General features: G+C 39.6%; 1 protein-coding gene across 10 annotated transcripts in view; it reads right to left on the reverse strand.

The window, feature by feature from the left end:
- Nucleotides 1–11,704, reverse strand: part of NRIP1 (nuclear receptor interacting protein 1) — an 89,131-nt gene extending 77,427 nt beyond the window's left edge. For 4 of the 10 annotated variants that reach the window (XM_015880412.2, XM_015880379.2, XM_032448496.1 and 1 more), the window contains exons 1-2: nt 11,359–11,631; nt 5,239–5,323 (exon numbers count right to left, since the gene is read on the reverse strand). The gene's annotated coding sequence lies outside the window, so the exon portion shown is untranslated. The other 6 variants (XM_015880439.2, XM_015880398.2, XM_015880430.2 and 3 more) reach the window with 4 other exon arrangements.
- Between the last annotated feature and the right edge of the window lie 14,988 nt (nt 11,705–26,692).

The raw sequence follows: 26,692 nt of genomic DNA on the forward strand, positions 1-26,692 counted from the left end.
AGTATTTTAACTGAAAGGCACAATATAAGAGATGATGTTAAAATGATGCAAGACTCACCAACAATTACAGAATATTTGGTAAAGTGTACTGTTGTAATCAATAAACACCAATGGTTTTGCATACATCTATCAAAGGTGAGAAGCCACCACAATGACTTTATGTTACTGTACTTCATGAACTGAGAAGATTCAGAGAGAAGCCTAAGCTCAATAAAAAACACTGCTTGAACTTCCATTCTCATCAACAAAACTAGACTTAAGATATGGAGAGAGAAAATATCCTGTGTTCCAGCCCCAAATACAATCTTTATCATGTTATCTGACAACCTTTCTTATGGAGCATGAACTACGATTAGGGCAGGAATTGCTAAATATAAAAGGGCAGCAATTACAAAGATTTTAATAACTACCATTACAAGAAACTTGATAAGGTACATTCTACCCCTGAAAGAGCAAAACATCAGCCACAGCATCTACCTTCAGTCCCGAAATACTACATGATGGGTCAGGTACTATCAATAACATTGCAATTAGCCAAAATATAGTATGCATGTACACTGCACTAATGGGTCATTTCAGTGTTCTATTTTGTGTTGTGAACAGGAAAATGTTACAAATATGCGTATATGGAAATCTGAAGCAAGGCTTCTGGATTTAAGCAATCACATATCAATGCACAACAGCTGACATTTTCTTAGTATTAAATTAGGTAAATCTCCCTGAACACTCACTTTACTAGCCAAGCACTTTTTATACCACTCTAAAGCCAACAGCCTTCTGCAATTTAAGTATGATTTAGTGCAAGGGAAGCAATGAGTATTATAAAATTTATGCTTGTTCACCTTCTCTCTCCACAGAGAAGGGCAAGATGTTTTTCCATGTAAATATGTATTAGATCCAAATCATTTAAATAGATATTATTCCATAGAGAACATGAAGCTGTGTATGCCCATTCCGGCTCCACGTTGCTAAATAAACTGCAAGGTAATGACAATGCCTTCCTCATCCTAAAGGACACTGAAAATACTTCTTATCCCTGGGCTTTTCAAACAAGAGACTTTCACAAGAACAAAAAGGAATATTAAGGCAGCTCTTAGAAAGCTAGATAAAGCGAGGACAAGTTTTTCATAAGCCACAAACAGACCAAAAGGTGACTACAACCTAAGAGAAAGGAAAGGGTGTTTGCAAGTTGGAAAAAAGTTTCAGACAAGTGGCTAATTTGTAGTTAATGTAGGAACATAAAGATAAGATGTCAAATCTTATTTTCATGCAGTTTTATTTCTCAGTAGCTTAGGTACGTGTCGTTGCCTAAATGGAGAACAGGGGGAAAGCTTAATCAACAGCTCTTTAAAATGAGAGCTTTAGTTCTTAAAAAGTACATTATATATCACTGCTTCTCAAAGAATCAGCATTTAATCAGCAAGCTACCATAAAGTGCACTTACAGTTAACAATTTAATTTAAAAATCACATATTTACTTCAAGTGAGAAAGACTCCACTGGAAATGATGCTATCATTTGGGGCCATAGACATTATCTTACAACACTGTCTAACCTCTACTTGATTTTAAAATAGGATAATCACCTTCAACTATGTATGAACCTTGAACGTTATCAAAAACAGTTTTATTGCATCAACGATTTATTAATAGTCTCATATTAATAGTAATGTAACTTTGACTTTACAAAGTCATAAAGATGACAAGAAACAGTCAAGACTTACTGTGCCATCTATTATACTTAAAGCTTATAAGGCAACCTCACTGGACAATCAGGAAAACAAAAATCCAACCATCCTACCCACAGAATGATAGCAACAGAGAAGAAAAAAAAAAAAACAACCAACAGCAACAGGAAAAAAAAAAAAAAATAGGCTTATACCATCACAGTTCAGTAATGGAATGGGAAGGAAACAGGATGTAACAAAGTGAGGTATAAACACTGAATCCTCTAAAGCACTGAAATCCTCTTTTCTCCAACTGTGCTAGGAACTGAAAAACTGCTAGTACTAAGTCAGGCTGGAAAAATACATTATAACCATCACTTTAACGAAAAGCTGTGAACCTTATGTAGAAACACATGAAGACAGATTCCCCTTCCAAGCTCCGTTACAAAATGACCAAGGCTTACAGGCCAAAATTGATAACAGACCTGAAGAGGAAGCATTCCACTCAGACCTTTCTGGTTCAGAATCTCTGCAGTTCTTCTTATTGTACGGTCACTTTTATAGCTGTTATCCCCATTACTAAATAGTTGACAGTTTAAACAAAGAACAACTAAGAAAGTACAATATTCTATAACTGGCATTTACAGCACTGGCCTTGGACTTCTAATCTTTACCAGACAGGCACACAAATCAATCTATCAGCTCATAAAGGTGTGCTTTTTTAACCTCCAAAACAGATGGGATTGGCCAGAAACGTCTGGCATGTCAAACTGCTAATCACTGCTGCCCTTCGCACAAAATAACCCACTTAAGTTGAGGCATGGTTGCACTGTAACAGACATTAGTCTGTGGGAAACCCATTTAACTGTCACATACTCCTGCCACTCCTGCTCTCCCTTAATTAAGCCTAATGCCTTATGCTCTGACCTTTTGTTCTAGCCTATTAACCCTATCTAGTACGAGTTCAAATATGTTAAACTAAAAAGTTTGCTGTAAAATACAGAATTGCCAAGTTACAGAGAGAATGAAGAACACCTCTGCCTCTCAAGTTACCGGTTCCTTTACCAAATTCACTAGCCTGACAAAATGGAAGCAATGCTTATGTTAATTTCCAAAGATAAAACATGCCCAAATGCTTCACAGCAAAGGCAGACCCTCTTTCCATACTCTGCCTTCCCCTGTTTACAGGGGAAAGTGAAACTTTTCTTCGTAACTTCATATCCTCAGGTTTTTTTTTTTTTCTTTCAAGACAGGAACATATTATCAGTCAAGATCACACTACACTCATTTGCTGTTTTCTGAAACCTATCATTAAAAATAATGTGTAATTGGTTTACAGCGACCAATTCTTCTTCAATTAAAGGCCGCTTCTGCCAGCTTTCCTACCGAGTCACCACCTTGTTCTTTTGACAGCATAATTTCAATTACTCTGGTTCTTAACTCTCATCTGTATGATTTCATGAGTTGCATCTCTTGACCTCTAATGCAAAAATACATATATAGATCTACATAAACTTAAAATAAGGACATAGTTCATAAATTTTAGCTCAACACTACAGCTTTTTCTTCTATGTATACTCTGCTTCAGACAACGCTACTACCTTCCCGTCCTGCAACCCTTGCTTCTAAAAAATAACACAGCACCAACAGTCCCATTTGCAAAGCAGTGCCTTTCTGGAGGAATCCAAGTGACCTACAATCATGACTTTTACAACAATCTCAAGAAGTTCTGACTTAAGAAATCCAGTTCTAGTAATAAAAACAAATATTCAGTCAAGATAACTACGACCCTCCACGTTATAGTTGCTTACAATGGCACATAATGCAGAGCTGTGTATCAAGACAGGTATTCCATGAGCAATGTTTATAAACAATAAATGAACCCATGGACACTCCACACCCACTCACTCCCCTCCCCCCAAACCCACAGCACATATAACAATAACTGTTTCATAATGCTGGTTAGAAATGGGAAAATGAATGCAAACTCTGAAAGGTTACCAGCCACTCGTACACTGAAACAAATCCTTTCTCAAATCTTTAGCTTAACCACCTCACTGACAAGCTGACATACGAGTATAAGACCCTTACTTAGAGCGTACACTTTGGCAACTCTGAATGCAATCAGATTTAAACACAGGTAACAATTTGAAATAAAGCTTTCATGTACTCAGAACTATTTTTGAAGAGGTGGAACACTTTAAAAACCTTGTTGACACAAAAGCAACTCTCTAGGAAACTCCAGCAGGGCTGCCTAAGCTATCATCAACTGCTGACCACAACAACAGTTAAGACATAAATTGTTATTAATTTTGTTCTAATTCTGAAGTGCCTGTCTTACCAATTCTCAGATCAGCAAGAAACACAATTGACTTTCACATGAATGTGATTTCTCAGACAAGTAAGAAGCATTGTAACACTGTTAGATTGTTTTGAGGATATTAGGAAAGAAATAATAGGAAATAGGAAGCCTATGGGGGAGGGGGGAAGGATCTTTTTAGATTTCCCAGTACTTCCAGAACAGTGATTTCTGCATAAACTCAAAGCTTCCCAATATAAAATACATTTTCTGAGGATTCTGCTATATTTCACTGTGTTAAAGACACTCAAATTGCAGAACACTGACCAATTCTACATACAAAAGGAAGTAAAGAAACACATAAATTTATTAAAAGGAAAATGCACCCTTCTATCTGCCATCTGTGTAATTGCAGTGGATACCCTAGAAATTTTGCAGGCTGGAAATTGATCTGACTGCCTCCAGTATTCTAGACCTTCCCTTTCTAATGTTCCCAAAAGTTGCCACTGGAGGCAATGCAAATGAGTCCTAAGAGAGGCCAGACACAAAACAATTGCTTGTCAACCATTACATGCCCAAATTGTATTCTTTATGCTCATCAGCATTCACAAGTTCTTAGGCATGCTTGTAGGCCCACCGAGGACAGTGAGGCTACTCAAGTGAATAAAATTACTCACAGACCAAAGTGCATGTACATAAGCAATCACCGGACAACACTCGGGGAATTATTCTCCAGTATCAAAGGAAAATAGGATTTAGAAAATAGGAATCAAGGGAGTACATCCAAACAAAATGACAGCAGTGTTAAATGTCTACAAGCCACTGTAATGTAATATCTAATAGTTTTACTGTAACAGTCCCTTGCTACAGAAGCTCAGTTTGGATCTGTGTTATTTAAAAAATGAAACACTGTAACGCTCTAAGCTTTATCTAATCTTCTCTTTCAGTCTGAAACTGCACGTAAACCAGGTTCTTCTCTATTCAGCAACTACCTTTTAAACAAGTAGGCTGAATCTTCAGGACTTACCAGCAAATTCCATAAAACAAGTTAAAAAGCTACTAGAAGTGATTTCTCTTGCAATGGCACACATACTTTAAATATATATATATATATGTCATTAAAACAGAAGGATTAACTTGAAAATCTACCATCTAGCACTGCAACCCTAGAAGACCTATGCAAGGTAGAAAGTTGCATGATAGATTGGCAAGACAAAGAAGAAACCCAAACCAAACAAACAAAAAAAAGGAAATAACTGAAGGAAATTATTTACCTTGAAAATGGTCCCATAAGGAAGGCTCTTCCTTCAGGAGTCCAAGGATGCACTAATTTTCTCCCTCAGCAATTCCATGCTTTATCTGAAAGGAAAAGCAAAAATTACCTTAGGAAAATCTACATACCGATTTCCTTTCTTCCAATCCGTATTGGACTTCTTACTATTAGTGTAATAAGAAGGTAATGCTTCATTTTAGACATATCTCAAAAGGAAAACACAGCTCCCAACATCAGCAAAGTTTTCCAGACAGGAGCATTAGCAAATCAAATATAACCTGGACTTGTACCTTCTGGGTAACTGGAGAGTTATTTCTGCAAGAAGCAAGTCTGCATTCAGTTTTGATTCAAAAGACACACTTCTGTATTTAATTCACTTCATTCAAAAGAAAAAGCTGCAATATGAATGTCTTCCTTTCTATGTACCAGCAACAACTTCATACTCACACCTGTGCATGTCTCAATCCAAGATTTTTTAAGAATCCTTTAACAGGAAAAGGTGAGACCACAATACAACAGTGGCATGCAACCTCCCAAAATTTGTTAGAAAAAAACTAAAGCAAGTAAAAACACATAACTTTCTTTTAAGATTCAGGAATGAAATACTATAGAATATTCACTTTCAAACCTGATAACCATCACAAGTACCACCTTACATGCTTTCCTCATTACTTCTCCACTGCCTGTAACTTGTGCTAAAAGATAAAAACTTATGGGTAGGCCAGGTCATTGCTATTTGTACTACTTAACCTTTAATGAGGCTTGTCACAAGAACAATGCTCACATTAAATTCTCTGTCACCAATTTACCACCCTGAGAAGCATATTCAACAAGCGCAATGAGTCAAATTTCACTATAATCAAATACAAGCAAAACAAAAACAGAATTCTTCCCAGTTTTGAGCTTTCTCCTTCGCTCTTTAGGCACAGGGAAGAGCTCTCTTTTCCTCACCATTAGCTTCTGTTCTCACAAAGTCCACAGACAAAAATACACAAAACTTTTTAAACATCAAACTTCTCCAGAATGGAGGACTCCCACAAGCGGCTACCAGGGCTGTGGGGTAGAGAGGGAGATGAGAGTTTTGCAAGCAGCTCACAGCATTGCCCTCTTCTACAAAGCCACTTGGGCTAAAGCCAGCTTAGAGACAACATCTAACTGGCCACTGTGATGTGCTACCTGAGAAAAAAGATACAGGTGTTGATAGAAAGGTCATCATCCAAAAAAAAGACCTATTCAAAGATACCAGGTCAGTGAAAGGTAACAGCAGTATGCTGGGCTACAGCCAATGTCAAGATCTAACAAAAGCAGTGGATCCATTATGCTGAAAAGTAAGTAAATACCCTGAAATACTACAAACAGAGACTATTTCAGATTCTTTTCCTAAGTACATCACAAAATAAGCTAACTTGCACCAGAGCACAGTAGCAAGCTGCAACATTCTGATCAAATTAGGAAAATAAAGTATTAAGCTATCAATGAATTCAAAACAAACAGAAACAGAAGTACGAGCAGAACTTCCCTAGAGTAGAAAGAAGTAATATATGTATTTTACCCATATTCTCAAATCACCTTCAGAAGAATAGGCCACTTCAGTATTTGTTATATACCACATAATATTACATATATATATATATATATATACACACACATATATACACACACACACATATATACATAGATCATAAAAAAAAGACAATAAATTAAAAACAAAACAAAAACAAGAACACTGTATTGCCATCAAGGTTCAATGTATACAAAGAATATCCTTTAGGGCAGCATTAAGCAATCTGTTTGTACTGCTCCACCTTACTACTAAGTTTATAAGTGTTTAGAGAAAAAAAAAAGCAAAAGAATGTTATTTCTGGTGGAAAAATGTCATTCCTTCAATGACATTTGAGAAATGCTTTGCTAGAATATCATTCCCAAAAAGTTAATGGCTGGATGACTTGGACTGCATACCTTATAATAGGGCACAGAGCAACAACCAAGAACACCGTAAGTTGTGGAAAGTGTGATATGCAATTACATTAATAATCAGTACAGAACAACCACCTGGGATAGGCCCAAAGGATAGAAATACTGTTTTCCTGCATTGTTACATACTTCTTGTGCCATGTGAGACAGAAATTCATTAAATGTTCTTCTGGGGCCAATTATATATTCCCTTCTTTGTTTTTAAACAACAGGTGCAGTCAAGGCTCAAATACATTTCACACCTAGCATCTATTTGATCTACTGTGGTTACCTTCTCACAAACAGAAAGAACATGCCATCCAAAGCATTCTCTCAACACTGATTTTCTGTATGGTATACTCAACCTCTTACAAAACCGTAACTAACAGACAATATGTTACTTTTAATGTGATTTTGCCCATTAGCTAGGTTGTTCTCTACTAAAGACAATGATATTTAGATATGAACTGTGTGAAAACAGAACTCCTCTCCAGGCAGGTAAGTAAGGAGTAGTGAATTCCAGTAACAGTTTCAGTACAAGAACACATCAGGAGAATCTGACTCAAAATAAGATGGCTAACAACTGCTGCTTCCCATTCCGTGTGCAGATATGCAGGAGACTCAGCTCCCAATCACTTTTAACCATTAAGGCAAGGGACCTGCAACAGATAGCCATACAAATTATGAAATTAAGTCTTCCAAATGGTATATAGGTCTAGTCAAATTCCTAAGTGTATCTGAAACAAACAATCCAGAAACACTAAAATGTATGCATATATCTCAAGCAAAAAGAATTATTCCAATTTTCCTTCAGGCATATCATCCCGCTAAAGAACTCAAGAAAGTTTGTGTGATCACAGATGCCCACTTAAAACACTGCTCACCAACATCAGCACATCATTTTCTAATCTAACTATTAAAACGCTAACACCATAGTACCCAAAAGACACATCACACTTAAAATAGTTCCCTCACACGTGCTGTGGGCAGACCAACACAGGTGGTTAGTGCTCTTATCAGCTGGCCTGTTAGCAGAATGAGAGCAAACCACAAATGCTATTAACATTACCCTTTTATCTCTGGTTTAAGATGGTTCAGAAAGATTGACAAGTTTATTTATTTATTTATTTTAAATCCATTTCTGCATATTCTCCTTCAAATTTCCCTCCTGTTCAGACTTCATTCCCTACCTACATTATCTTTCTTTCCACTTGCCTGTCATTAAACCCCTGCTGAGCAGTAATGATCTATACTTCAAAATTCACACTTCTCTTCCCCAGGGGGTATTTATCCTGTTTTTACATCCATAGGATATTTATCCCACCTATCACCTGTAACCTGGCCAAGCACTCAGCCTGTCACCAAGTGGCTGGGAAACCTGCTTAGCTGGGGAGAGTCCCTCAGGTCCCCATGTGTGACCAACTGGCCACCACTCCCATGTGTCCAAACCCTGCTCTGAGGGTTGGGGCTCCCACACTCAGTGCTCTCGTCAGTATCTCTCTGCATTCCTTGTATGTTCTCATCCAGAAATGAAAGCACAAACCAATTGATTTTAAGGTTCAGGCCAGTCCGTAAGAGCTATTCTAAAATTAACGAGACATTACAGTCTTAGAGCCCTCTCCATGATAGCCCTGCAATGAGGTGTGGAGCACAAGGGTTGAGTAAGGCAGCTGACTGTGGGAAATGTAACTCCCCAGCTTTGCCCTGGGCAAGTTTATACATGTGCTCCACACAATGCGAGGCATAGTTTATCTTTGAGTGTGTCCTGCACTGTCACCAGTAAAATTAACAGTGCTCTCATGGCTAACAATAATACAGCTGGCACTGCAGAAACCTTTTGCCAACGTTCAAATACAGGGAAAAAGAAAAAGGAGAAAAAAAAAGTGAGCTATAAGCTTTAACACAAGTAAACAAGCTTTTACCAATGAATTAAAAAACAGCCCAATGTTAAATAACAGCTACAAGCAAATACCTACCAGTAGGCTAACCCACATCTGAGTTCTACAACCTTTAGTGAATCAGTTTTAAAAATATAAAGTCTTTAATGTCTTTCACATTACAGAACTCATCCTACGTACAGCAGACTACTGACCATCAAGGTGATACCACCAACCCTTATCAATCACCTGTTTACAATTAAAAAATATCAGTTCGCTTTCAATTCTTTATGAATGTATTTTCTATGACTATAATAAACGTTGGTCATTTCTGCTCTCCAGCTGCGTTTAGTGTATCTGTGGCTTTAGAAGCAGAAACGTGGAGCAAAGAGGAAGGCGTGTCTCATTTGATATTTTTTTATCCCATATCTACTTGGAAGGGGGAGGAAGGGGACACACACTTAAGTTATTTAAGTAAATAATAATAATGCAGCACGGTTTGGCATTTGACAGCTCCTTTACTCTGTGCACACATGGTAAACAAAAAAGCCACTGCCGGGATCCCCCTGGTTAGATCACTAAGAGCTACAGGCAGGGCAGTCCAACAGGAGGCCAGCTTCCAGCCCTGCCTAAAACACACAGCTAAGGGTAACAAGTGCCTACTTGTTAGTTCTTCCTTCCTGCTGACAAAAACATACACCCATCCATCTACAGATTTAAAGCACACACACAAAAAAAAGCCACCAGCTGCTTTATTCTGGAGGCTATCTCAGGCCATACGAGTGCTGATAACGCAACAGGGCAGACTTCCTCAGCCACAAGCTCAGGAAGACAGCTGTCCCAGCAGCAAGAGCCAGAGCCCTGCTCGAACGCAGCTCTGACTGCGAACTCCTGCTCTCCGAGCGCCTGCTCCTGCTGCCCGCGGAGCAGCAATTACTCAGATGCCATCGGATCAGCTCTAAGCCACAAGCGCTCCCAGCCGGGTGAGCCCGTACCACGGGGCCTCTGGATGTGCCACCGGGCAGCGATCAGCCGGGCCCGTGGCAGCGCTCCTCAGGTCGGTGTGGGTCTGCTGCTCCCCTCGGAACGCCCCAGCTCTCCAAGGAGTCTCCCTGCGTCTCGCAGACCACATCTGCCCTCTCCGTTAAACGGAGCGGTACAGCACCTCTAAACACGCACCGTGCCATGACTCAGTTAAATTCCACTCAGCGGCAGTGAGCACCCAGCGCTGCGCCCAGCTCCCTCCGAAGGAAGCCCAGGGCAGCCCGGCTCCTGGATTGCAGACAGATGAGGCAGAAGAGAACAACTTCCACGTCACCTTCTCCAACATCACCGCACCGCCAAAGACGGGAATCGCGCTGCTTCATTAATATTATTTTCCCTTCCAACATCTTCAACACGTGTCAAGCATTTTAGCTTAACTCTTCTTAAAATTAAGAGCCTATAATAAACAGACATGCGGCACAGACACAAGGCTGCGTGCACTGAGGAAGCTTCCTCTTATTCCGTCCACGCTCCGACACCACGTTTCCCCAGCTTTCGCTCCGTTCCAAGTTAATTACCCGCTGACACTTACACAGAGCAGCCTCCGACAGCGCGTTCCGCAGGGAGAAATCACCTTTTAAAGGGCTTCGGGGACAACAACACACGCCCGCACAGTAACCTTTGGTCTGGAAGGGGAACGGCGACGTCCCCGCGGGGCCGCGAGAGCGCCGGCGCTGAGCACGCAGCCCCGTGGCGGCGGGCAGGGAGCTGCGCGCCCGCAGGTGGAGGTGGAGCGAGCAGCGGCCGTACCGGGGCAGCGGGGGCCGGGAGGCGGCGGCCATCGGGAGGGCGGGCAGCGAGGCCGCGTCCCGGCGCTGCCCCGGGCGGCGCCTCCCGACCCCTCGGGCGCTGCGCGGCCGGCTGCGACTCCCGAAATAATCCACGCCGAGGGGAGAAGGAGCGGAGAGCGGCGCTGCGGCCGGCCCCGCGCTAAACGCCGCTAACTTTTCCGCCCCTCCGGCTCGCCGAGCCCCGCGGCCGGGTAACTTCCAGCCCGCCCCACCGGAAGCGCTCCCCGCCGCGACCACCCCGCTCCCGGCTCACCCCGGCATTGTTCCCCGCCGCCGCCCGGCAGCGCAGCGCCGCGCCGCCCCGTCCCCGCCCGCCGCGCTCACCCGCCGGCCTCGCCTCACCGCGGACAGCGGGGCTCCGGCAGCGCGGACAGCGGCGGCTCCGAGCTCGGAGCCCCCCGTCCCCGACTATTAGACGCACCGAGCCTCCCCGCGCCCTCGCCCCGCAACACGTACACAGCGAGCCGAGCTCTGCGCCGCTCCCCTCCGCGATTCGGGGCTCTGCTGCAATGCCTGTGAGGCTGACTTTCAAAGCCTAACCCGCAGCCGCGATCTTCCCCGCCTTCCACCTCGCCCGGCGCGGCGCAGCCCGGCCCCTCCTCCTCCCTCCTCCCCCCTCGCCATTCATCTCCTCCGCCAAGTTCCTTAACCCTTCTCGCTCCCGGGCGCTGGGGCAGGCAGGTGGCCGTCAGCCGCCTTCCCGCTGCTGGGCCGCTCGTGAAGCCCCGGGAGCGAACTCACCGCAGGACCTATATTTAATAAAAAAAAGCTTCGAAATAACACCTTTTTTAATTTCTCTTCCCCACTCCCCCCACCCCCCTTGCTTGTTAAGCATAACGTGGGGAGGCTTCCTGTGGTTACCGCTTTAGAGCTTCTTTTTGCAGCCTTTCCACTGTAAAACTTTTTTTCCTCTCCTGCCCCCGGCCCCGCTGACCCCCGGCCTGGCCCTCGCAGCTCCGAGCACACACCTCAGCCCGCGGCCTGTGCATCTCCACTGCCAGGGGCTTCACGCAGATGGAAGCAGCCTCTCCTCTGCTGTCAGGTGTTGAGAATTGGGGTTGTGGCAGCCTATGAAAACATGGAGTGACCCACGCCCCAGTAAGTGAACAGGTCGTGAGAACAACCTGGGACAGGGCCTCCAAAGAGAACTAGTCCTCCATCTTGGCACAGGGCATCCACGCAGGACTGTGCTGTGAGAAAGTACCTTATGAGTCTGTTAGCAGTCAAGGTTTTCTGTAGACTCCGTTCCCATCAAAGAATAGTCGAAGAGTCAGTAGATCCACACCAGACTGTCTGTTTAGTCGAACTACAGAAAGTGCATGACCTCAGCCACGTCATCCATGGACAGAGCAGAGCCTGTGTTTAAAGAGAGCCGTGATGCTGTGTAAAGCATTTCTTAAACAGTGTGCAGAACTCTTTGTGACACTTCTCTTAGAAGTTAAGGATCGCAAGGAGAAACATTTGTTTACAAATCATTTATACGCTGCACGATGATATCTGTACTAACGTATGCCAATATTTTGGTTCTGAAACTCATGTAAAATAAGTGGCGTACCCAAGTGTGGTTTAGTAACAGGCTGATATCATGAAAGAACATACGAGTTTCTGCTTAAGGAAAGCAAAAGGGAGTCCTGTTTGTGAAAAGCCAAATGCTTGAGCTCACAGATACCACGGCTGAAGTGCACGTAGGAATGTGGAGAAAACCCCTTTTCCTTTGGAATGCGTGGATTGTGTATGCGCTTACAGCAGAGCTACTAATGTATTACTTGACCTATTTTTTTAAGCCAATGAAAGATTTAGGTTAACTTCATCATCATGTGTTTTTAACCACTTTTTTTCTTTTTTTCCAGAAAAGCAGCAGCGTTTGCTAAAGCTACTGTGTGTCACATTTTATACACAACGGCCTCTTTTTCTCTGGGAGAATGTCTCACCATATCACCAGACCATGCTGCCAGTAAAACAACTAGTTCTGCTGTTCCTTTCCACGGGAGCCTCATTAACAAATTCTGTTTGTAAAGAAATGATCTTTCATTTTTTATTCCTCTAAAAATCTTTATCTCAAAAAATGTTTCACTGTTAAGCAGCTGAATTATCAAGGGGAAAGGAAATTTTCTCATTACTGCAGCAATTTAGCTGCTATTTCAATCAAGAATGTCTGTAGTAGAGACCTCTTTCATTCTTAACCTTAGGGAACGTTGCACAGACGAGAGACCTACAAAAGGAGGCATCTTGAACAAGCAACAGAAAAAAAAAATGTCCGTGTGAAATATTGAAGATACTTTTGAGTAGATGAAATAAAGGTAGCTGAGGAATTAAGTTTCTATACGATTCAGTCAACTGTGGTTGTATTAAACACTATAACGTATGAATTTAGCAGGTTACCGCCAACAGTTAATATTTCTGTTGCACTCAGTTGTGCCCCTTACTCTTATTTACCTGACTTATAAGAATTCAAACAGGTTAGGAAATAAACACTCTGTACAAGAAAAGGAAATACGGCCACACACGGTGGAATCAGTCTCTCAGAGCTTTCAAAGTACCATTGTGTTCGTGTTGGTTCTGCCTGTGCAGTCTTCTACCAAACTTAAGCACCCGCTCACTCTTGGAGCATCAAAGATGTGCATCTACCAATTCATCTGCCTACTTACTGGCTGGGGCGGGGCCAAAAACTTGACTTTGCTAGAGACATCAGAAAAAGGATCATTGTCTTTGAGTGGAATTCTTTGCTAGAAGGTTCTCTGTAAACAGAAGGACAGTTATGACAAGAAAACACATGCTGCTTTTGGATCAGCATTGGAAGAAATACATATTCCATTAGAACTCATTTCCCAGAATTGCGAGCAGTTCCTGCAGAGCTTTTACCACCCTTTGTGAAGCATAAATTCACATTTGGTAATATCAGCAGACTGTTTACATATATAAGTGTCTACAATCATACAAACACACAAGCGCATTCACGCTTTCCAATTGCCAACCAGACATCTCAAGACTGAAATACGTGTTTCTGATCTACTGTGAGTTCTATCAAAAGCAAAGTGAATTGTAGCTATTGCACCCCTGCAGTACCAAAAATAATCCAGGTGACTGTCAAATAAATCGTTGATTACCCCCAACTTTTTATTCTATCACTTTGACGGTTACAACAATGCATTTAAAATGCTGAGCAAAGCTACAATTCCAGTAATTAAACTTTGTTTTGATAAAACAAAGCACGTAGGTCCGTGCCATGCAGCAACAAGAAACATGTTATTTGCAAAAAGAAAAATGAAAACACTACTACATTATTCCCAAACATTTTTATGGTAATCCTAACCTATTTTTAAATTACAGAAAGTGCTTTGAAGAGCTTGGGTGAGCTACCAGTGTTCTTATTTTGATTTTTCTTTTCTCAGCCTCTCAAAGAACTAACAGCTCTGAAAGTACCTTTTTCAATCAGAATAATTAAAGCCTTGCTGTATGGCATCCAATCACGATATGAAAGGCTTGGGACACGGTTGGAAAGCTAGCTAGCTTTACAGAAATTCATTTACAGACCAAGTCTTACTCTGAAATAGTTTGTCAGCCTTACACAGACAATAATGAGATTCCATCCTTGACTCAGCCTAATTCAATTCATGTAGTATGTCAGATTACCCACGGACCCAGAAGGTCCCTTCACAGAGGATTAAATCACCTAATATTCCAGAGCTTGCGTAGGCACACAAAATAAAAGAATGGCTATGATTCTTATTTATTCAGTAATTGAACTCAAAGGAGGTTTCCCTAATTAAATAGCAATTGTAACTTCCTCCTCTGTGTGAATAGTGTTCATACATAAATGAGAAGTGGGAAAGTGGAAAAAGTCTCCCTTTTTTTCTGTGGTACTGTCTAGGACAAACTGAAATCAACTGGAACACCGCCGGTGTTATCTGAGGAAAACCTGTGATACAGTGATGATTTCTGTGGGCTGTACCATAGGGTGTGCCTTGTTTTGTTTACAGCATCCACAAGTCTGCAATCACTGGGGGTCCAGCTGGGAAAAGTAATTTACTCTTCACATAAATCAAAAGTGCGTACCACAAAACAATACTTTATCTGTCCACATTTAACACGACAAAGATATTAGTATGCTTATTTAAATTCATTTAATTTCCTACCAGAGTTGTTTTCTGTTTCTGGTTTTTGTTTTTGTTTTTGTTTTACATCACAGAGTTTAGTCATATGTTTACAAGCATTTCAAAGCAGACCATTTGACTTAGTTATTCTTAGCATCTCGAGTTCTTTTTTTCCTGCACTTATTAGAAGTAGACTTCAGATCGTGGCCATTTGATCTAAGAGTAATAAGCAAGGGACCAGATGCTAGAGTCTTTTCAATTACCAAAACGTTTAAGGACATCTGTACCATATAAGCTCTCATTGCGGAATCATATGCTTGCAGCATCTGGTAAGTTTCGGCCATGCCTCTAGTGTCTTGTATCTGTTTGGAGGCATGAACTAGGGCTAGGCTTACTCCCCCATATGCATTTCTGGTGCATGTGTGCATTTTAGAGCCATAAACAGGAACTAACACTTTGGGTCTGATATTTTCTGACAGGAAACAAACACTGCTTTCAGCCTCTGTAACACCTTTCCTGGAAGCGTCAAAGTGGTGTATACTAAGTTGATATGACTGCCGTACACCGATTGTTCGTATTTTACCAGACCTAAAGGCATGTGCTTTTACCCAGAAGAACACATCCTGTACTTGTGAATTTTCTGCAATTTCATCCCACACGCACAATGAAAACTGCACTTTTGAGAATGTTACTCTGATGAGTCACTATCGTTACTGATAGTGTGAAGGTATGTCCTGAGAACAAGTAGCTTCCAGTTACCACTTCCAAGATGACACCAGGAAGTACCAGGACAGCAGATCAAAGAGCCAGTGTGAAAATACTGTTACTACTTGTGGGTCATTGACATTGCAAGGGTAACATCTGAGAAGAAAATGCTTGTAGCTGGAAGGACTCTGAGCATGTATATTCCTTTCAGAGTGTATTTTTTCCTGCTTTTCTCTCTTTTCTTTGACCAAGATGTTCCTAATGTCAACAATAACAAATTGAATAAGAACTTTCAGATCTTTCCTGCTTTTAAACTCAGTGTTTTGAAGCTACTGTCAGAACAGCGTTATTTCACAGCACCATTTTTCTGGCCAGCTATCATAAAATCTGGATAACCCTTTGCTGCAGTTCTCATGATGACACAAGCCATGTTGTTGAAACAATATGTTCTAAGATAAAACTAAGAGTACATACAAACTATACACATGGGGAACTGGCAGCCAGCACCACACTGCAAGGGAATAACATTCTACAAGTGGCCATTAGGAAGCAGCAAAAAAGGAGAAGTTAAAGTGGCCTCTGTTTGCCCTTAATGGTAATACAGGTACTGAGCAATTTTATTTTTTTTTTTTTTTTTTTTTTTTACAACAGATTAAGATTTTAATTGCATTTTACAATTCTAATTTTCTTTAATACAAATGATCTTAAGTGCTCTGACTCAAGTAGAACTGAACTGATAACTGTGTTTCTTGAGTTTTTATATCAAATATACTCACTCGCTTATATACTAGCTTAGGAACAAGAGGACCTTTACTGAAAAGACAACAGTATAAACTAGAATTTGTTTTAATAAACTGAAGCTGTGGTTTGACCTAACCACTAACTTGGAATACATGCTTAAGCAAATAAATCAAAGTTTTCATTTCTGTTTCTTTTTCTCTGTTTATAAGAAAAACAAGATATAATTCATTTTATTTAACAAGAAAATCCAGATTTATTTTATCTGATTTTGGTTAGGACAGAGAAGGTTCTTTCTCTCTGTTCTAATTGTTAGGTAACTGCTTTCATTTTACTTTGGAGACAAGGGAAGGACAGGTGGGGTACAGCAGCCTGAGTTCGGGCACTCAGCACCATCTTGCACACCTTAGAATCATTAAGGTTTGAGAAGATCACCCAGTCCAACTGTCAACCCAAAACCATCATGCCCTCTAAACCATGTCACTCAGAGTCACATCAACATGTTTATTGAACACTTCCAGGGACAGTGATGCCACCACCTCCTTGGGCAGCCTGTTCCAGTGCCTCAACAATCAGGAATGAAATTTTTCCTAACCTGAACTTGCACTAGAGCAACTAAAAGCCATTTCCTCTCTCAACCTATCAGTGTTATCTGGGAGAAGAAGCTGACACCCCCCATTCTACAACCTCCTTTCAGGTAGTTGTAGAGAGCTGCCTCTCCAGTTGTGCCTGCCTCCCCCAGCTGCCCACCCTGTATGGATGTGGTGGACATTTCTGAAATGGCACATGGGCTGTTGCTTCAGACTGTTCAATCACATACTTCATACTGCAGAAGAATGAAAGTTTTGCTGATGAAACAGTACACCGGCAGAACTCTAAATGCCAAAGTACTATCTTATATTTTTCTGTAGAGCTTTTTTTCTGTTTTAAGTTGCTGGTTATTTTTTATTTACTTATTTATTGTAAATCTGAGAGTTGGAGGGGGAAACGAAGGAAGGATTACTGGAACCCAAGTGTACAGAAGGCCTTTATCATACGCTTATTTTATAATAAAATGAAGTTTTAAAAAAAAGAAAAAAAAAATCCTCCACTTAACGCTTTTCAGTAATGCACAAAAATATGATGGAAAGAGAAAAGATGTGAACAACTACCCGACATTTCCTCACATCGCTCATAAAAGCCTTCAGAAAAGTAATGACTGAGACTCTAAGATTCTGAAAAAAATAAAATGGTTTCTGTAATTCGGAATTAGGTACCTAAAAGGTAACTCTAAAATACCGTCCTAATTCTAAGGATTAAAGTGTGTCAAGAAAATTGCCTCACAGCTACCTAATATCACAGATTTAGTGACAATTGATTACTGGTTCTGTTTACCTGCCACAGACTAATAGGAAAATCCATTAAACTGTGTATCCAAAAACTTAACAAATTCCATTCACTGGGCCATATAAGCACATGTAGGTTTCTCAGTTTTATTTATTATGTGAAATTAGTTTATCAAATTACATCACTGCTTTCATAGCTGATCAAATTTTGTAGTGTTTTATTTACATACAGATATGAAGGTTTCACCAAGAGACATTAGTTTCACTAGATGTTAGATACACAAATTCAGTTTTAATGCTGTTGATCATCATACTAATATTGTTTCACATGTGATGTAAAGCTAGCAGAGGGATAGGGGTGATTCAACTCATTGTAAAGCAAATAGCAATAGAGTTGTACACATAAGTTACATTCATTTCACAGAAGTGATAAATTTCTTTTTCTACTTTTCTATGTATTTTAAAGAATTGGCTTAAGATTGCTCTTGCTTTGATAATGAAGGGGTAAAATCACGGAAAACTTCTGTATATAAATAGCAGGTAGCATATGTAAATAATTCTGCTTTTGAAGTGACTGAATCTTTGCTGCAGTACAATGACCAAAACAACGTCTTAAATGTAAAATGTTAAATGGAGGTAATTATAGTTTGTGAAAAAATTGTGTCATTTCATGTGTATTTGTGTAGGAAGACTTAATCCTGTTCTTTATACAATGCTCCAAAGAGCAGGAACATGGAAACTCCTATTACAGAGGAAAGAGGAATCTGTGCTCCTAAGAATTCCTGCTCCTTCCTTCCAGCCCAGCCTGCTAGATATATCTCTGAAGAAACAAGTGATCAAGCAGGAAGAAGAATACATATTTCAAGTGTTTTCAAGTTGATCTGTGTCTAATCTGATGCTGTGCCTCATTTTTCCTATTATTTTCGTATAAGCAGAATACTGTCATCTCATACAAAATACAAGCAGATTAATGTTTTTTGTGAGAAATGCTATTTAAAATTACTCCCCTCCCTAAAGTATTTACTCTGTCAGTGACACCTAAACTCTCAATCCACTATTCTTCAGCACTATTGCTAATTTTCTTAGTAGAAGACTGAATATATGGATGACGCCCTATAGGCACCCCAAAAAATATGTTGTATTCTTTATCTCCAATAGCTTTTGAATGTTTTACCAGTCAGCAGCGTTGTATACCTAGCAGAAATGAAGAAGAATGTTAGTTCAAAAGTATATTTGGAAGAAAAGAAGGGGGTGTGTGTGGATTGCCTAGGGCAGATTTCAGCTCTTGAAAACACAAATGCTTCACAATTATTTAACAACTACTTAACAGTTAAATTTGCTAGGTTGATATAGGACAAATTAATTAAATCCATAGACATTTCTTCAGCTCTCCAAAGTCATTTTGTGTTCCAGCTCTTTGTAATATACTGCTCGTGCTATCTGACTGATGTTGCTCATACGGATGCTTTAAGAAAGCTAATAAATTATTTTAGTAAGTGGTGCAACAAATTAGGTGAATTCTTGGTGCTTTTTTGCTTGTTCTGACACAACTACTTCATATGATTTCCAGACTTATTATGAAGAAAGAAAAATTCAGAAAAAAAAAAATAATAATATGAAATAACCCTTACTACTCCCTACAGAAAGTCTCTTTCCCAGTGGTGGAGACTACCATGATTCCAGTCATATCCAGGACTTGGATTTATGAGTAAATTACAGTGTAAATCATGAAAAAAACAAAAACAAAAACAAAAACAAAAAAAAAAAAACAAAAAAAACCATATAATTGTTTTCCATGACTCTCCAGATTTTTCCTAGTTTTCACTTGCATGTGAATTAAAAAAAAAAAAAAAATCATTATTTTTAAGTTAAATTGAAGGGTAAGTTTTGCCTGGTCTTTATCATGAACAAAAGGAAGTCACTCGACCTTTGTTTTTATTGTACAGCTACTCTGTTACAGGTTGTGTTGAAAGATTCCCTTTGTTCTTTCCTCTGTCTTTCTACTGTAAGTTGAAATATCAGTGAATGTGTTCATTAACATTTTCCAATTCTGTTAGTATGCTTCCAGTAAGAAAATCTGTAAACCAGAAATTAAAAAAGAACCTATGGAATGTTTTCCCAAATTTAAAAAAAAAAAAATCAATTTTTTGGAATGTTTCACACAATTACTGTGATCTACTCATTGCTATCTCTTCAGAGGTTAAGTGACACATTTGTTTGCCATAGTGTAGAAAGAGCTATGCCCACGCACAACACAAAACATAAAGATCTTCAACGAATTACTGTCTCATTTTACATCACTATAACAGACCATCACCGGCACAAGTGAAAGATTTGTCATTGGCTTCTTCTGTGAGTACAGAATAAAATTCTTTATTTTAGGTGGTTTTTCTGTATTTAAAATTTTCAGCAACGTAGCAATGAGATGTAACCTTCTCCTAAAGACAGGTTCTCATTCTACAGCTATTCTCATTTTGCTAGATCTTAATGTTCTTCTTGAATGCCTGAGGGACTTTATCTTCCTTTTTGGCACAGTTCTAAATTGGCTTAAATCATATTTATCCAACAGTTACCTGCATTATATTTTCAAGGGTAATTTGTGTCCTTCTCCTACAGCATTTTTTTCTTCTACTCTGTAGGGCTCCATTTTGGCCCTGTTCATATTCAGCATTCCAAAGCTGCCTGTATGCAGGATTATTCACTGGCTTGATGCTGGTTTTCATTTCTATGCCGACAAGACACAGATCTATTTGTCAACCAACCAGCAATTTCAGACTACACTATTACCATATTGACAAGCTAGTGGCTACAGAAGCTTCTATGGGCATCAATTTTCTTCAGTCACAATCAAACAAAACAGAGCTGTTCATGGCTGACTCTTGCCATCCACCCAAATCCACTTGAACTTCTAACCCATCTTTACAATTCAACCCAGCTTCACTGGTTAAAAACCTTACGTAGGTTTCGATTGCAAGCAATTCTTTTAGAATTGCAGTCAAAAGATTAAGGATTCCTATTATTAGTCAAAATAAATGTGCTTTGCTTACTACTCATTCATGCTTTTATGTTCCCTAGACTAGATTATTTTAATACCAAGCTTATTGATCTATCAATGAGACCAATTATCAAATATCATCTTGCAAAGCAAGTTCTCTTCCCAGTGCAGTGTTATGTACAAATTAATTCATGCTTCATCTCTGCTGCTCTCTCACAGTAGCTTCTAGTACACCACAAAATCTATTTAAGCTGGATCTGCTGTTGCCCCACCAAGTTTTCCATGAACTTTGATATATTATCAAGAGATACCAATCACAAGGCTGATCCTACCAAGATAAGTTAACAGAAGCTTTGTCACTGGCTCCAGAAGAAATCAGACGTAAAGACATGTAGCATCGACTCATGTTCTTGGAGCCGTTACATGAATGCTAGGAGATGGGCTTCTGCTCATTTCCTCTTACAAGAGGGCATCCTAAGCCTCTGCTATCTGTATATTTTTCAGAAAGAGTCGGCATATCTAAACTTGAAGATTCAGGAACCCTTTTCATCTCCCAGATCCAGATGTTTGTTCTCCCTGGCTATATTCCTCATATTGAAAGGAAACCCAGCTTTATGTGTTATTTCTTTGCAGGCTCTGAGTTTCTTCTGAAGGAAGCCCAAATGTGTGACCCAACAGAGCCTTCCAGCAGGGTGATCAGAGCAACAGGACCAACAGAGGCAGTTTATAGCTGTGGTCTGAATATGCTACAGCCACATCAGATTTGTGTTGTATTCTGATGTGTTCTTGCTTGTTAATGTGTTTTGGCTGTCAGCTTGTTAACTGCCAAGGATTAAGAAGCCATTTAATTCTATGATGGTTTCAGGGGTTTTTGTTTGTTTGTTTGTTTCTCAGTTATTTGTATGAGTCTGGACTATTCATTAATAAATCAAAATCAAACTAAAACAACCAAACACAGAAGCCACCCCAGAAAAATAACAACAGTAGTCCTAGCAACCTATTTGATCAGTCAACCTTATTCAAAGCTTTACTTCTTGAATGGTGATACTGAAGTTAGTGAAAACACTCCATAAGAAAACATACCACAACCTAAGGTAGAAGTGGTTGCATGGCAGAGTTGCTAACCCACTGATGGCATACATATCTGCTGAATACTTGACTGCTGATTCTTGTAAGCACTGAAGTTTGTGCACTCAAATCACTCAAACATATCTGCTCTGATCTGAAGAGGGATTTAGTTGCAGCACTAACTTGATTTAGTTTTACAACCAATATTTTCCTATGCTTTTTTTTTTTTTTTTTTTTTTTAAATGAAAACATTGAAGAGTTCTGTCCCCAGGACTTGCCTTTAAATGACCACGAAAATAAACCTACCCAAACAGTGTTGTCAGAACATTTCCTGAGAACACAGAAATTAGGAGATGAGTAATAGGGAAAAGAAGAACTTGTGACTGCCTAGAAACTGAAAAGGAAGATTGTTTTCTCTTTTATTCAGAACAGGCTGCAAAAGTTACGTGTGTATATAAAGTCCTTAAAAGGGAAAGATACACTGCACAAAGGAGTGCTCCTTCTAAAAAGACCAACTGTAGAGCCCCTAAAGTTGTAGCTAAGAATGTGGTCCTACAGGGATTATACTGAAGATTAAAATACTTTGGCTCTAGTGACTTCTGTAATGAGAATATGTGTAGAGATAAACTGACAGGGCTGAGAAGTATTTAATTTAGATGACAACCTACAAAAATTAATGCGAAGACGAGAATTGCTTAGTGGTAATAGACTGAGAGTACAAGATCCGTTTTTCTTAAAGTGCTAGCCTCATATTACAGCATGATGCTGTAATTAAAATGGCAACATTCTTTGTTTGGGGAATTTATTTTAAACTTCTAATTGCTTTTCAGTTCCTAGGTTAGGAAAAATTTCAAGCAATTTCTGAGTGGTAGAAGTCGAGGATTTTTCACAGCAATACAATGGAATGAGTGGGCTTCCTTGTACTGAGCAAAAAGATGAAGCAGCAACTTGTTTTAATTGTTGTAAGTGATTAAATTAAACTGTTCTTGAATATTAATATTTGTTCTGATCCACATTGAATGCGAACATAAAAATTCAATGAATTTCTTTCTAGTAACCTAATCCTTAAGAACTTGCCCCAAACTTTGAGCAGCTTTGATGTTCAAAGGCTTTGGCTGAGATCAGAGACGAGAAGGAAAAGAATGTGGACCCCTTCACAATATTTTTACCTTTGAAGTCTCAGGTTAAAAGTACTATTACTGTTTGCTTAAAGAAGTAAGAGAATGAAGGATAAGATCATGAATTATAATAACAGACAAATGACAAATGTTTTGCATGAAGTACATTTTCCTATCAGGAGAGAGAACGTTCTTCTAACAGATTTCCAAAGAGACTGGCAATGCGCAGGCAGTCATTTAAAGGGAAAAATAAATTTATCTATTTAATGTTTTACATGGGTATAAAGAAGTCATTTGGAATTTTTTCCTCTTGTTTTCTTCCATATTTCTTACCACTGGTAGCAAAAATGAGCAATATCCAGCAAATTCCTTAGACTCAAGTCTGGCACACTACGTCCAACATCTCCCCCATGAAAGCCTCACATAAAAGCTCCTCTGTCATTCAAGATCATTCTATTCCCTCCTTTATTTATTTCTAAGTGTCACTCAGCTCCATTCCACCAGCTTGGAAAAACGTCAAGAACTTTTATCTTCAGAGTCAGTTGCCAGTTCTGTTTAGTGAACAAGCCAGCAGGGACCTCTGGTGCCATCAATGCAGTTCAGTCAGTGCCCCTCTCTTTAGGGATGGAGTATATCATTATCCTGGTGGCTGGACAGAAAAAGATGCATTTTTAGAATAGTTCTCAGGGAGCAGTTACTGGAAATCTCCTCCCTTGAGACAGTCTGTTGGCAACAAGTTTTGCTGCTATGACAAGAGGTACTGCATCAAGGCCCAGCCCTGTCACTAAGAAAGTCAGTGGGAAACATGCCATTCTTTTCAAGAGAATTCAACAGGATTACTATAGCAAATAGGAACTGAAAAGAATACATACCTTGCATCTTCAAATGCAAATATATTTATTATATTTATTTATAATACATGATATATTGGCATCTTCAAATGCAAAAAAAAAAAAGCCATGCCACCAGCAGGAATGTCATTTTATGTCTATTTTCACATTTTGACTTTGCTTTAAATTGCAATAAGCCCCTTCCCCTCAAGTTTAAAATTCACAGTAAGGAAAACGGAAATGTTAGTTTCATATCAGGGCGTTTCCACGTACCATTTTTAAGTTCGCATCTAAAAACAAACAAAAAAAAAGGTGAAGAATGGGATGTTTCAGTGTTTGCAATTTTTTTTTCCCCATCTAAAATAAAACACTTTAGTGTCTTCTAAAACAACGCATAAACATCATAAAGAGCTTAATATTTAATGTAACTACTTTCTGAACTAGTTATCATAGGCATTTTGATTGCCAATAGACACATCACACAGCTGTGCTTGAAAAAATTATTTCACTTGCCTAGCTTAAATGGACTGTTTCTGCTGATCTCTCATGTCAAGACCCACAGTTTCTTGACTGCAGTGACAGGTAACAGTTGCACTACCTTGAAGAGCAAGGTTTTCCTTTACACAAATAACAACATCTTGCAAGGTTTTCTTTTTGTACGTGGGTTGTTGATTTTTTATTTTTTTTTTTTTTTTTAAGGATATTATCATTCTTGGCAATGCTGGATTTAATTCCACTTAAAATGACAGAACTGAATTGTCATCATTTTTAATGGGGAAAATCTATGCAGTTCGTCAGAGGTGCTGTAAAATCTAATCAGAAACTAGACTGTGAAATTGATAGGCCTATATTCTGTATAGTGCTGTTTTATAAATTTGGAACTGCAGCCGTTTTTGAGGTGCACATACAGTGCAATTAAGCAGAAGTGGAATCTTCAGCTTAAACAAATAACCCGTGAAGTAACTGGTATGCTCACTGACAGAGCGAGTGAGTCGCACAGGACCAAATCCATCAATCCCATGCCTGGCCTTTAATTTTAGTGTATTTCCTTACTGCAGCTGTAAGCCATGGAATAACATCCCCCACAGTGCATTTTCCCGCAGCAAATGTGAGGGATGGCTGCAGGGCACGGTGCTGTTCATGCATCCCCTCCTGCCAGCCAGCAGCTGAAACTGATCCCCTCTATTCAGAAAGGAATAAAGGGAAAAATGGAGAGGAGAGGCACACTATGGGAGGAGGTGGTGCATGTGTGCATCTAGGCACAGAGAGCAGGCCAAAGTTCCTCATGCCCACAGAGCAGCATTGGAAAATCCCAAGCGGGACTCCTGAGGGCTTTCCTCTGACTCCCACTGAGGGGGCAGTGCTTGCTGCTCCCCGGGCAGAAGCCCGCAATCTGGCTCAACATATGTAACATTATGTAATGCTGAAAGAGCCACTGCTGCTGACTGCGAAGGATGAAAAGGCAGCAATAAGCAGATAGCTAACCTGACTTCCCTGCACTGAAGCGATTTACCCCTAACGGCATTTTGCACTATTTTAACTCCGAGTGCCTCCCACGCAGTGATTATACAGCGTTACTATAAAACATCAGGGTTCATCTGCAGAAATATTTCTTGTGCTGGAGGTTCTCTGTGGAGACATACTTATAAAAACTGGTGCGAGAGGAAGATTAAATAGATAAGAGCATAAAAACAGATTATAGAATAAATACAGTCTTGTAGATCGGCTTCAGCTGGGAGGCAGGAGCTTAAACTCCTGCTTCTCCTGCAGACTTCTGTAATACCGGGAAAAGAGCTTTGTCTGTCTGCACTTCACTTTTGCAGATTGGAAATTAGAGCAATACCTTTTTTCGGCTCTTTCCCTACCAGTTTCTCCAACAGAGCTCTGGCACAGTGTGTACGTATGGAATCTGGACCTCTGTCTGCTCAGTCTTCTAATCTGAAACAAATAATTATCATTGTATTCACATTTTCCCTTTTGGTTCTGACTTGAATTCTCTTTTCTTACGCACCCTGCTATTCACACCAGCTCTATCTTCCTCCCAAGAGAAAAGGAACAGCGTTTGTAAAAGAGCAAAACCAGTAGGGAAGTAATTTAAAGAAAAACTGATAGAGAATATAACACAGATTTTTATTATTATTATTTTTAAGGAAAAAAAAATAGTGTTATCTCTTTATATTAATAAATCTACTCCCCAAAGTAAACCTTTCCTTATACAACTGGTGCACAGCAATGGAAAACAAGGTGAAAAGCATTGAAAAATTACTTAAAGCAATAAATCTGCAAAAAAGAATACACCTTCTCTCTATTGTAATTGCAGAGTTAAGAGGCCTTTGCTTTACTGGCAACAATTCAGAGCAACAGTGCTAAGATTAATGCTGTCATCTTGTAACTACCATTATAGAAATCGTAGTTGTACAATTTTCAAAGTGAGCAATACTATGAAGTTAATTATGTCACATTGTTTATAATTGAAACCGCACAATTAATATACTATTCACAGGCATACATAATGGACTCTTTGTGTTGAATGATGCTTTTAAGAGAAAAAGAAGTAGCTGATTTTGGAGCTAAAATGATTGATTTATGAGGTAAAATTAAAAGTGCTAAATATGTATTACTTGGCTACTCACCAGCTAAGTGGATGGGGGTAGTATGAGAAGAGTCTATATATAACTAACTGCAGTGTATGAATATCAAGGAATCAGAGAAAGTATTTAAAGTGAAGCCAGGGAACTAACCTAGAAGTAAATGGTGAAGATTTAAGGAAGGCAATTGGCTATCAAGGGAAACCAGGCAAGAATTAGATCTTCTTGCCTATAAAAATCCTCTCTGATGTAAGATAATGGAAGCTTCACTCTCTGCGATTTTGAAACAGATGAATCAAACACTATCAAATTAAGAGTCGACACTCCAG

The sequence above is a fragment of the Coturnix japonica genome, chromosome 1 (genome assembly GCF_001577835.2).
Source record: "Coturnix japonica isolate 7356 chromosome 1, Coturnix japonica 2.1, whole genome shotgun sequence".
NCBI classification, from domain to species: Eukaryota; Metazoa; Chordata; class Aves; order Galliformes; family Phasianidae; genus Coturnix; species Coturnix japonica.